The sequence below is a fragment of the Eucyclogobius newberryi genome, unplaced genomic scaffold, assembly GCF_026437365.1.
Source record: "Eucyclogobius newberryi isolate DKJ021-1_F unplaced genomic scaffold, fEucNew1.0.hap1 SCAF_5, whole genome shotgun sequence".
Taxonomy (NCBI): domain Eukaryota; kingdom Metazoa; phylum Chordata; class Actinopteri; order Gobiiformes; family Gobiidae; genus Eucyclogobius; species Eucyclogobius newberryi.
The window spans coordinates 8,306,433-8,320,361 of NW_027316167.1; the positions used below are offsets into that span (position 1 = coordinate 8,306,433).

Genomic DNA, 13,929 nt, shown 5'->3' on the forward strand with positions numbered 1-13,929 from the left:
TTGACAGCTAATGTGCGCCTGTCCCGTGACGTGAACGGCATGGCGAGTGCCCGGGCGGCTTTGAAGGGGCGCATCAAGTTGGATTTATCCCACACTGAGGACTCACCTCCGCCGCAGAGCCTGGCACAATGGCAAGTGGCAGTTGCTCTTTTTACTGTCTCGGGCTTTACACGCACACATTCATAAGAACTCCTCTTTCTCCTCGTCTCTCATCTCGTCCTCTTTTCTCCCTTTCACCCGGCCTGTTTTATATATCTGTCACATCGGCAGTGCTCCTGTGCCCGTGCCAGCTCCTATTCCACGCTCTCCCCCAGAAATGTGTTCAAGTAAACACTTCACGCTTGCTTATGCTAAAGAGAAGTGGCAGCGGCAGGTATGTGACAGGCAGAGGACCGTCTCTGCCCAGGGCTGCCATTGACAAAGCAAGCTTCTCTTTCACCACTTGCTTTTGTCTGCTGAATTATGGATATGTGTGATTGGAAGACTGCATTTGATGATACATTGCTTCTATTTATCAAAATGCTGGGAGAGAACACCCCCAGTGAAGGAAAAACAAAGCATCTCTGCTCATGATTGTAATGTAAATGATTTGTGCTCAAATGAAGATGAGCCGGGTGGGAGGGGTGTGTGCTATATGCAGCTGCTGAGTTGGACCCGGCGCTATCGGCGCGTCGTCCCGATTCGCTCGGTGAAAGCGACTGAAGCTTGTCCTTTGAAGCGAAAGGAGCAAACGGGGGAAAAGGAAAACATTTGCAGAGGGGAATAATTTCCCATAACCACCAGCAGCCTTTAAATATGTTCCATGGTGGTCCTTCTCATGCAAACAGGGAGGAGGCCTCAACTGTCCCGGGCTGGTTTGGCCCGCACTCGCTCAGAATGTAAGATGTGGTGAGGTAGTGCTCATGTACAGGAGGGACTAAATATGAGAGCAGGTAATCATTCTTGACTTGACTGAGGAGATATGTTCTATTCACATTCTGTTTGAAAAGTAAAGGTTTAATAATCACAGATACTTGCCTCTGTTTATGGTCCTCAATGTGATACTAAGATAAAACTAAATGTTCAAGTCAAAATCCTATGGAAAGTGGGACTTTGACTGCCAGTACATCAAAGTAAAGTAAAGTTAGGCCTAAACCAATTCTCACAACATCTTATTACACATTATTAGAAGAGTAAACAACCTCATTTTATCTTAATATCCCTCATTTACCATATTTTCCAGACTATAGGTTGTTCCGGAGTATAAGTCGCACCAGCCAAAAAATGCATAATAGAGAAGAAAAAACATATGCAAGTTGCACTGGAGTATATGTCGCATTTTTGGCAAACATTTATTTGATCAAATCCAAGACCAAGAACAGACATTTCATATTGCAGTTTAAAATAATAACAGATGAGAGAACATGGTGAATAGGTGTACGTATGCTAACGCTAACACCTTCAGCTACATGACGTATGCTAACTCTAACACCTTCAGCTACATGAGGCACAGACAGAACTGTGGTAAGTGTCTGGTATGTTAACGTAACATATGAACAGTTATTCAGATAATTATAGCATAAAGAACATGCTAACAAGTTTACCAAAGCATCAGTTTTACCCCAAATCACTAAATCCATTGAATTCTTCTTCCTCTGTGTCACTTCTAAACAACTCCACAAACTCCAGAGGTAGAGGAAGTGCAGATTCTTCTTCTGCGTCGCTTAGAGCCTAGAGCGCCCTCTTGTGGTTGTCAGTGTGAAAATATCAAATAATATCACATATAAGTCGCTCTGGAGTATAAGTCGCACCCCGGACAAAACTATGAAAAATACGGTATTTATTCACCGACTGCGTGTGTTGTAGGGCTGGGTATTGCCAAGACCCTCGCGATACGATACGTATCCCGATACTTGTATATTCCGATACAATTCCCTCATTACGATACGTATCCCGATACGTTTTTGAAAAAAGGGTCTTAAAAATGTACCAAATGGGTAATGTTTTTACTCTGAATTAGAAAATGTATGAAATTTCATGTTTATCCACAAAGCACTTATTTATGAATCCATTCTGCTCTAATAACTTCATACATCCAACCAACTGATCCAAATAGAAAAATATGGAACACATTCTAGTAATGTGTTGCATGTTTCATGGTCTAAACATGCTGCAGCAGCATCTTCTGCACAGATCAGCTTCAGGTCCACAGCTCCTTCTCAGCTCCTTCTCAGCTCGGCCCAGAGGAGCGCAGCACAAACAGCATATTAAAAGCACTATTCCACCTCGTTTAAAGCCTACGGGCCAGAAAAATCTAAAAAAAGTCTGTTGATATCGTCACAGACTCCGTATACACAATGCCGTATCGATATTTTGAACACAGCCCTAGTGTGTTGCTCCTCACCCCCCAAAAACATGGCTCTTACCCTTCCTGCCGTCGTTCCCACAGTCGTGTTCTCCCCCCCCCACTCCTCCTCCTCCGTCCAGCTTTACTCCCTCCTCTCTGGACACACACGGGCAGGTTAATGGCAGCCGACTGTAGCCAATGCTTCTCTAACCCAAACCACATGCGGAACATCCAGACAGCCTGTGCACGGCCACCTCTGCTCCCCCCCCTCAGACAGCAGCTGCTCGGAGACCGTAACCCCGGTGCTAATCTGAGTGACATCACCGGCACCTCTCACCCCTCCGTCTCCCCCCGTTAATGGCTGATGATGTAATTCCAATAGGAGTCCAATAGGAGTCCAATAGAGCTCATGTCTGCGGTGTGTAATGTCCCGAGTAGTAAAACAATGGGATTTCTGTCGAGACAGATGAAGTAAAAGTACATATAAAAAATAAAACTTAGGGTTTTTGCTTCGTTTGAACAGAAAGGGTGATGAGTTAGGGTATTAATTAACCAGTTACTACACCAGAATCATAGTTGATAAATGACGTCTTTGTTCATGCTTTATTAGGGCTATCAAATGTGTAGTTAATATAAAGTGTAGTATATATATCAGCAGCCTTAATCACCTTAATAAGTGATCAAACGGGCAAACCAGTCACGGTAAAAAGTACTTTTGAAATATATTGCTTTGTTAATAGTAGCTTTGCGCACTGCGTCTGAACAAAATAGTTAAATGTTTTTTTTATTCAACTCTACCACTTTCAAAACTCAACTGCACTTCCAGATTCTTCGAAACGTGCTGCACTGTAACGTTAAATTGCTGCTAAACAGACCAAAATGAAAGCAAAAAAACTCTTATTATCTCTGCACTCTGAGTCATTTTAACCATTGGAAGCGGCCGCGTGTTAACCCTTGCTCTTAGTCCTGTCTGCATGTGTTTGACAGGTAGAATCTCCCACCAGGACGCCACGTACTGCTAAGCCACGCAAAGTACCTTATCCCAAACACCACATTGCGACAATAAATACAAAGCCACGTTCTTTTCTATCTCAGCCAAAGTTAAATCCAGTAGAATACACTTGCATATGTATATGAATAACAAACACACACACAGAAAACAGTTCATGGGGACACTTTTTGGTTTGCTTGCTGTCCTTAATCACGCTCTCGCTAAGTCGCCGGTCTGATCCAGATTCTTTTTCCTTCCCCACTCTGGTCGGTATAAGCTCCTCCGTGTAAAATATCTCTGCGCCAGTAACACCACAAAGGCTTACTTATCTGGGCATTACCTATTAAAGGTTTAAACCCTCCGCCTTTCCGATAAACACTGCCTATAAGGCCGTTATCTTCCCCCCGGCGGCCTTATCGCGCTCTCCGAAGGTCCTCCTCCCCGGGCGCAGTAATTTGTTTAATTAAAGTGTCATTTTGGGAGCGAAATATAGCCACAACGAGATGCAAAGGAGTTTAGCGAGCGCCGCTAATATGCAAGAAGGACGTCGGAGGGAAAAAATAATAAAAAATGGTCTCTTGTCTTGCCGTTTTGCACGTCCACTACTTAACTCGACTTTGTATTTCAGTTTTTTTTTCTAACTCTAAACTACTCCGGACCCCTCCTCCGTCTTCTTTCAGCTGCTATCTAAGAGAAGCCCTGAGAGGATTGGCTTTTCCGGCCGCGCTGCTTCTTGTGTTGTTGTCAGCACTTTGGGCGATTTGTGCATGATTTCATTAGGAGTAAAAATAACAGGCAGATGAGGAGGGGAATAGCGTATGCAAAGTGCCGTGGCAACGTATTTGCCAGCTACAGTGCAGTGTGCTCTTAACAATCGCGCCGCCTCTCAGGAGAACATAAACTATTCCATCACGGCGCCCATTGTGCAGACAAACACTCGTTACGCTCGGGATAAATGCTGAGAGGACGCGCAGAGGAAGGGACTATTCAAAAGTTCAAATGGTAACTTCAGAAGTATTTTATCAGGGTTCTTCAGGAGTTCAGAGCTAACTTGTCCTTGTCACATCATGCAAGGGTGTGTAGAAGTGCATGGCTTACAAGGGTGCACAGGATTCTTTATGAGACTTAGCTGCTGGAGACGTTTGCCCACTAACCCCAAGTTTGATCTTTACAGACTGTAATTAAGTCCATGGGCAAGACTTTTCATGATGGACGTTCATAGAGTGTACGGGTGTGGGACGTTCATAGAGTGTACGGGTGTGGGATGTTCATAGAGTGTACGGGTGTGGGACGTTCATAGAGTGTACGGGTGTGGGACGTTCATAGAGTGTACGGGTGTGGGATGTTCATAGAGTGTACGGGTGTGGGACGTTCATAGAGTGTACGGGTGTGGGACGTTCATAGAGTGTACGGGTGTGGGACGTTCATAGAGTGTACGGGTGTGGGACGTTCATAGAGTGTACGGATGTGGGATGACGGGTTGGCTTTGGACAAAGTTGGAACAGTAGCTCACGACCACTTTGATAATATGTTATCTATTTCTTTGGAATCATGTCATTGGTCATATCTGTACATCACAAGCTGAAAATAGAAATAGAAATCATAATAAAGTCTAGAAATGGGAAGTTCCATATACAATCCATAGGCTTTTCCAGAAGTGGCTTTACAATTCAGAGCAATATTTATTGACTCCATATTCGGTGGTGGTAAGATGGACTCACAGATGCGAGGCAGCTAATCTGCGCCATAGGCTTCTCGAAGTACCACCAATACCTCGCAAACACCACGAGTGATGACGACGCTGCACAAGAGCAACTGCTGTCCCTTTAGGACACTTGATATTATCAGTGCTAACCAGGGCCAAATGCTTAGCTCATGAGGTCAGATGAGATCAGACATTCTCAAGTGTGGTATTATCACCTTAGCACGATATATATCGATTAGCAATATTGCGGTAGCAAAATTGCCACAATATCGTCATTGTCTGCCCTTGGAATTAAATTACATGAATTTGTGTCAAAAATAGATTTGAGTTTGTTTCAGCAGAAGAAACACAGATGACTACATCTCTCATGATCCTTTGTCACTGTCCCGGCTGCTATCAAGTCACTCAGAAACACATCAGAAATAAAGTCCTGTCGGAGTTATAAACTTCAGGGCAGGTTCTGTAATGTCGACTAAAACCTTCATATAAACTTCACTCCAAGTTCCCGTTTTCATTCATTTAATGTTGGGCCTTAGTCAAAGTGCTTTACAGAACATATACATAATAATAGATTTACATATTGTTACATCACTACAACAACTAATATTAATCCTTATGTACTGTACTTTTAAATCAGAGGATTTGAATTCAGCTTCCATTCAAATCCTCAACAAGCAAACGTACCACACATAATCCTACTTTAAACATCCCAGAATAGCACTTGAACGCGTACAGAAAATGCCGATCAATAATTCAGCGCCATCCATCAATCACCTGCTTCGGGTGCGGGTTCAAAGAGCGGCGGAGTTGGAAACATCCCGCGCTCACATCCCGCGCTCACAACACGTCCTGAGACGCCACGTGTCCCGCCGCACACACACACACACACACACACACACACACACACACAAACACACACACACACACACACACACAAACACACACACACACACACACTCACACACACACCTGCGCCCCAAACATCACAAACCGGGGTCAGTCAATTTGTTGCCTTTTCGGGGGACCATGGCGACCAAAAAAACACCCTCAGCTGCGCCGACGCATTCTCTGATGAGCAGAGCCGTGGAGTGAAAGATTTATGAGCTGGCGCGATCAGACACAGAGGTAAGCTGTTTTCAAAAAAAAGGGGGTAAGGCAAAATAAATGGGAGGGAAATATATATAAAAAAAACAAGGAGATACAGCGAGATCAAATGGCAGCTTGTGATAGCGTGTGAGAAACGACTCGGCGTGCTCGTAAATTAACAGCGGAGTGGAAGGTTGTCATTATCCTACGCACAGGGGCCCCGGGAAAGAGAGGTGTGGTGTCCAGATGGCGGGGGAGAGATAGCCGTGGCCAACTTTGAGTAATTGATGACTTAAAAATAAACCGCCGGCGCTCATCTTGGGAGGGATGGAAGAAGGATGGCCCCCCGACAACACAAACACGTAACATCCAGGTCAAGATCGCGGGACCCGGATTCTTTGTAAAAGTTTGAACAACAAAAGCCTCGGGAGGAAAGAGGCCACCGAGGTTCAGGCTCCTCTAATCGCTCACGCGCTCCGCCTCCTGCAGGAACACCTCGTAAACACCTGCCCCGGGGAGAGGAGGACATCTTGTGCTTTTAAAAGGCAAGAGGAACCGTATTATTTCACTGCAAAACGCCAGCTGCCTTTGATGCGTTCGGGAGGGAGAGCGGCGTTTTTTGATGTCTCGAGTTGTCAGGCTCCGAGCGAAAAAGTTTCGGTCGTGTTCTGTTCCGTCTTTGGTCGTGATGGTGAGGATTTAAGACTTGGTGAGATTGTACAATTCTTTAATTCTTCTAAAGTTCGACCAAAACAAAACTGTACACAATGTATGATATTGTTTCATTCTTTATTACACAAGACCCTCTGTGCAGTTTGGGATTACCCGGCTAAATCTAGTATTTTCTAAAACCAAACCATGCCAAATGCTGAGCCGTGGCTAATGCAGCTGGTGTGATGCTCCATGTGGTGTATTTAGCCTTGTTTTTAACCTGAACTGTGGCCATACCATATTACCCATACTTGTGGGTGGGGTAGTGCACACTGCTGTTGCGTCCTTGGGCAAGACACTTCACCTCCAGTGTCCAAGTATGCTGGTGAAAGAATGTGTGTTTGTGAGAGTGAATGCGGGACAACAGATGGAAACCAGCATGTGTTTCATGTGTCCCCAACAAATAAACAGAAAGGAAAAAAATACCTCAATAATTGTGGAATCTTGACCAGAGATGGGACTGATCTCATGTTTGTTTAACTGTGCATATGACACGTGAAAGGATTTAATATACACTCTTCTGTTTTATGTGTTTATCTGTTTTTAATGCAATTTGTTTTGTGTGAAGCTTTGTGAATTGCCTCGTGTGTACATGTTGCTCTACAAATAAACTTCACTTGCCTTTAGTGGTGAGGAAAACCATTTACCTTTTATTTATTTGTAAATTCACTAATTAAAAAGAATCCATTTTGTGCTGTGCTCCTACAAATGCATTTAGGCTGGAGCTCACCAGTGGGATGGACGTTAGACCAGTCACAGGCAGCATCGTGTTTTTAGTTTCTTTGTTTTTGGACTTTGAAAAAGAAAGACAGCGCTTTGTGCGGACTGAGATGAAGAAGGAAGACAATCTGCACTTCCTCTTCCTCTGGAGTTTGTGGAGTTGTTTAGAAGTGACACAGAGGAAGAAGAATTCAATGGATTTAGTGATTTGGGGTAAAACTGATGCTTTGGTAAACTTGTTAGCATGTTCTTTATGCTATAGTTATCTGAATAACTGTTCATATGTTACGTTAACATACCAGACACTTACCACAGTTCTGTCTGTGCCTCATGTAGCTGAAGGTGTTAGCGTTAGCATACGTACACCTATTCACCATGTTCTCTCATCTGTTATTATAAACTGCATTTCAAGATTAAATGTCTGTTCTTGTTTTTGGATTTTATTAAAGAAATTTCCCCCAAAAATGCCACTTATATATGTTTTTTTCTTCTCTATTGTGCTTTTTTTGGCTGATGCGACTTAAACTCCGCTGCAACTTAAAGTACGGAAAATACGTTTCTTTTCTTACATTAGTACTTCCAGTTACTTCCCGATATTTGCACTGCATGATACTGTTTTCTGTGTGCGTCACTCCGAGGCCACCTGAGGACGTGACGGGACAGAACCAGAGCAGACTGGAGTTCATCTGTGGCCTTCTTTCAGCTGCAGGTGCAGGAGGATTTGTGCTTGGTCCAGCCCGATGATGGAACATGTGTGTGCAGCGCGGGACAGTCTATCCCCTCAGCGTTCTGTTCTTGTCACGCTTGCACACTTGCTCAGATATTTAGATCGGGAGTGGTAAAATGTAGAACGGCTTTATGTAGAGAGAAACATAATTCATACTTTTGTAAGAGGTTTGTAAGTTCCATTCGGGATCTCCTCGGTTCATGCGTTCATCGGCACGGCAGCTATCAAAGCTATCCAGATAATACTGTGTTTTCTGGACTATAAGTTGCACCGGAGTATAAGTCACACTGCATAATAGAGAAGAAAAAAATCATAGATAAGTCGCATTTTTGGGGAGATTTATCACTAAATCCGTTGAATTCTTCTTCCTCTGTGTCACTTCTAAACAACTCCACAAACTCCAGAGGAAGAGGAAGTGCAGATTCTTCTTCTGCGTCGCTTAGAGCCTAGAGCGCCCTCTTGTGGTTGCCAGTGTAAAAATAAAAACTTCACAAGTCGCTCTGGAGTATAAGTCGCACCCCGGCCAAAACTATGAAAAAAGGTGTGACTTATAGTTTGGAAAATACGGTACGTCTCATGGAAAGTGAAGATTATTTTTCTTTTCAGGATTATCAACACTGTATGGTCTGTTGGGCAGGTACGCTGTGTTTGACAGGTTTATGAGTCCAGGAGTGGTCAGTGGTAGAAAAAGTATCAAAGGTGTGATCTGTGTTACAGGTAATCCTCAGTTTTATGGGCTCTTGGGCAGGGCTTGTGGTCTGATGCTCACGTTGCTGCTGTCTCTCCTCTGTGCAGGTCCATATGTACACCTGGAAATGCTAAGCGCCGTTCATCCATCTAAAAAAAACGACATGGATTGTTCTATATTAAAACAGTAACAGGGCAAATCTCCGACATTTGGGGAAAAATAATGGAAAAAACAGTTGTACTAAAGGGGATTTGGAAGAAAAAAACACGCAGCTTTATAAAGAATCAATGGGCGAAGCATAAAACTGTTAATCTGAGGTGAGAGAAGTTGATTTTCTTGCAAGTGATAAATAACCAATGAGCTCGTTTGTTTCACGTGCGTCACTGAAATAAAGGAACCTGATTGGACGCCGTTCTGCCCGAGTTCGGCTCGAGATGCAGCGAAGGAGGCGGTGACCAGACTGAGATCTTCTGTACAGAATATACAGCACGAATCAACAATGTCAATCTGATTTTCATACATTTAAGGCCTCAGAAGAACATAAAAAAATGTCCTCGTATTATTTTTCAGATTTAAAAAAATGTCAAATGTAGTTTGTAGATGTGTTCCATTTTTTTTTGGAGCAGTGGCAGTTTACATTCGGATTATGACATCATGCATGGTTTGAATAGTTAAAAAATAATACAAGAATACACATAAAAGTACATTAAGTATTCAATTCAACTAGCCTCCACATAATGCATGGTTTGAATAGTTAAAAAAACCCTTAAAAATACACGTAAAAGTAGATTAAGTATTCAAGTCAACTAGCATCCACATTTCTGCAGTTAAAAATATGAAACACACACAGTCCTTTTTTTAACTTTACGGTACACATTCTTATTATTTAAGATTGATCATTTCCTGTGGTAATCTTTTTTTTTATTAAATCCACCCAGAGCTGGCGGTCCAAGTCCCTGCGCAGCCATAACAGCAGCGATGCAGCTCTATAGGGGCCGGCCTCGGATGATCTATATCAATATTACCGCTCAGGAATCCAATGTGGAAGGCTGCTATGGAAATTATGCATGAGAATAATAATTAAAAAGATGCGCATATATACGAGCGCGGACGAGAATGTGTCCGTCTTCTGCGTGTGATTGGCTATCTCAAACCGACATGTTTTTAAAGCCCTGACGCGTTATTAATAAAACAAACTCTAATAGAAATATCATTGGGCTTATTTTTCAATCAGACCCAGCATCGCCGCAATCCGCAAAGCGTGACATTAATTAAAGATTGATGGCCGGGCCGTTCGTCTGAGCTGCTGTTAATCCAGTAATTAAAATGACAAAAAAAGAGATTTATTTATAGAAATTTGCCCAACTTGTTTCATTTGCCTGTCAGCGGCCTCTGATTTTCTGTCTTTTAATGAAGGGGAAGGAAGCCCGTGTGTTTTTCATCCGCCGTCCGATCGATGGACAATGTCAAGAGCGATGCGGGGGTTGCGATGCGGCGGTCCGTGCAGAAGCGCTCGGGCCCCTGCGCTCAATCAAACTTTTCACAGGCATCAAAGGGGAAAGTTTCAATGGCCTTACTTCAGCAGTTATTTCCACGAGACGAGCACATGCGAATGGAAGGGCTTTGCATTTTTATTTTTGGTAAAGTAATTATGTAGTCTCTTGGAGTTTGACAAGGCTTCTAATGAGTTCTCCCAGGACCTCTCCTTTATTTGTTTGTTTGTTATTTTTAAGCTTGATTAAGTCCCCTTGTATTTACCGAGCACAATCGAATCAAAGGAGAGGGAGATTAACTGTGTACATTTGTGTGGCTGTTGGAGGAGGTGGAGAAGCACTGCTCTTACCGTTGAACCGGGTGCACTGTAAAGCAGGAGTCAAACGCCGGGTCAAAGGCTGAACTGTTCTGCTAAAACGGTTTGCTTACGATACGGTAAAATGTTTTAGTAAAGCGTAAATTATACTCAATTGTATGCACCAGTATGAGGGGAAAAACATTTTAATGTTTTTTAATGTATATCTTTTATATTGTATGAACTGTTCTGCTCAACGTCAGTTACAGTTTGCTTACAATACGGTAAAATGTTTGAGTAAATCGTAAATAATGCTCAATTGTATGTACCAGTATGAGAGGACTAACATTTGTCAGGACATTTCAAGTGTGTTTTATTAGTATTATTATTTTTTTTAATTAATTACCGTATTTTCCGTACTATAAGTTGCACCTTTTTTCATAGTTTTGGCCAGGGTGCGACTTATACTTATATTTATGCTTATATACTTACTTACTTACACTCTGGAGCGACTTATATGTGATATTATTTGTTATTTTCACACTTTCGACCACATTTCATACTCCAGTGCGACTTATATATGTTTTTTTCTTCTCTATTATGCATTTTTTGGCTGGTGCGACTTATACTCCAGTGCGACTTATATATGTTTTTTTCTTCTCTATTATGCATTTTTTGGCTGGTGCGACTTATACTCCAGTGTAACTTATGGTCCGGAAAATACGATAGTTTTTATATGAATAATATTATTTTCTGGTAAAGCCAACAACAAGAAGCAGTTTTTGTAGATTTAGATTTTGTTGTTGGCATAAGTTTTTTATGAGGTATTTAAGGTCTTGACAATGAAATAACCCAGAGACGGGACATAACAAACGCACTAGAACACTCACATTATGCTAACAGTTTTAGTCTATTGTAAATAATGCCTCATCAATTGTATGCACCAGTATGAGGGACTAAAATATGCCTGGACATTTCAAGTGTTTTTTTTTTTTTTTTTTTAATGTATATTTTTTAATTTATTTAATTGTTTTGGTATGAATAATATTATGTTCTTATTTTCTGGTAAAGCCAACCACACCAAATACATTTTATATTTTTAACACTGCCAAATACATTCCCCTGGTTTAAAATTAAAGGATCATCATATTGTTTGTTTGCTAATTACCAGGTTAATTGGCTCCAATTTCCAAGTAAAATACAGGGACAAAGTGGTAGAAAATAATGCAGATGAAATAAATGAATAATATGGGGCCTTCAAAACCATTCATATGCCTAATTCCTGAACGTTATTTGATTAAAACATTTAAAATAAAGGAGCTGTTTTTGTCGATTTAGATTTAGCTGTTGGCAAAAGTTCTTTATTAGGTATTTACAGTCTTGACATTGGAATAGCCCAGAGACGGGACATAACAAACTCACTAGAACACTCCAACCCATGAATCAGGGGCAGAAACACTGAGACAAAGTGAATTAACAACACGCGCCAGGTCCATTTGTAAATTTCCGACCGCTGTTGTACTCGCGGACCACAATACCACCCATATCTGGCCTATATACTTCCACGTGGCACTCGCCGAAGATGTATTTTCATGAGAACCTTACAAAGTACAGGGATAGAGGCAGGCCAAGATGAATTAAATGATTATAATGACTGATGATATTACCTATTTCCACCAAAAAAATGACTTCAATAGCGTAATGGTCAAATGGCGGGGGCGGGTGACAGAATTATTAAAAGGGGAAGAATTGAGTAATTTCTGCACATTTATCAGTCGGCACATCGCAACTTTCACACTCACTTAATATATATTGTAAATCTCACAGATCTCAAAGAGGTCCTTATTTTTTATATATTTTCTTCATCCTATTAAGTCGCAGCCTGTGGAGTGCAAGTTAATTTCAGGTCCAACAAAAATGAAAGAACGAAAGAAAGAAAGAAAGAAAGAGGGGCGCGGGAAAGGATTGTATTTAAGATGTGGACAATCCGGGGGCCCTCGCTGACCACGGCGCCGGTAAATGGGATCGAGACTCCGCCATCTCCTCGCCGGGCTGACATGATAAATACATAATGTGCTTTATGATGAATGCTCTTTATAAAGTGTGGCCGAGATAAGATTCCACTATTCATATTTTTCTATCATGTTAATGTGAAGAGATAACGCGGCGAGTCGAGAGTCGGGCGCGTGGTTTCGGGGGCCGCGGCCGGCTGGACACGGGCTGGTTTTATCGAAGAACGGGGGGGAGGAGGAGGGAGGAAGGGGAAGTGTGCGAGGAAAGGATGGGAGCTCGGTCGCGATAACTTTTATTTGTGTGTTTTCAGTGGCTAAAGAAGGTGGTACTTTTATTTCTTACTTCACCAACATCAACAAACAATTGAACTAAAGAAATAGATCAAGAACTGCAGTGATCGTGTTGCGTAAATTCCAACGAAACTGTACAATTATATACGTTTATGCTTCAGTTTTGAAGGATTTGTAGATTCTATGGACATTTGTTGGATAATTGGAGGGAAATGTGTCACTTGCAGTTATTTTAAGGACATGTGTAGGTGAATATGTCCTCTGCCTTTGACCTGCTGCATCCTGCTCAACCACACGAGGTGGTGTTATCGAGATGCTCGGGGTCAGGAGGACGTAGCTGGAGCTGGGTGATAAGCTTGTATTCTTTTTTCCCAATACAGGAGGATACAGAGGCAATGCATGGATGCAAGTTCACTGTGCCACTTTCCAAACCCAAAAGGATCAAATAAATTATCAAGATTGCTTTTCATGAATAAATATGCCATGAAAATCTAAATTTGGCAATCAATGAACAGTTCTCAAAAGTATTAGTCCAAAGTATTTGTTGATGTTCTCATGATTCAAAATGGCACCGTCAATTCGACACATGGATAGGAAGGATATGCCATAAAATCGCGATGCATTTTGTGATTATATCGGTCAGTCAAAATACAGCAAGTGAAGAGTTCCACATGAAGATTGTAAATGAGACCGTTATGTAAATGACAGGAAAAAGAGTCAATACCAGCCATCCATCCATCCATTGTCTTCATCTCATTGATCTTAAACATGCACCATCGGTAAAACACTCCTGCAACGAGAGTCCTGACCAAGCCCAGCTCAAGATCTGGAGATGAGCTCCTGGACACTGCAGTGACCATTGCTCTAGACGGGTTGGCACTAG

The 13,929-nt window shown here is 42.1% G+C and overlaps 1 long non-coding RNA gene across 1 annotated transcript in view; it reads left to right on the forward strand.

Moving 5' to 3' along the window:
• The first annotated feature begins 1,514 nt into the window (after positions 1 to 1,514).
• Positions 1,515 to 13,929, forward strand: part of LOC140380942 (uncharacterized) — a 518,949-nt gene continuing 506,534 nt past the window's right edge. Inside the window, exon 1 of the long non-coding RNA XR_011931230.1 lies at positions 1,515 to 1,577. This is a non-coding gene — a long non-coding RNA (uncharacterized lncRNA). The remainder of the gene's footprint in view (positions 1,578 to 13,929) is intronic.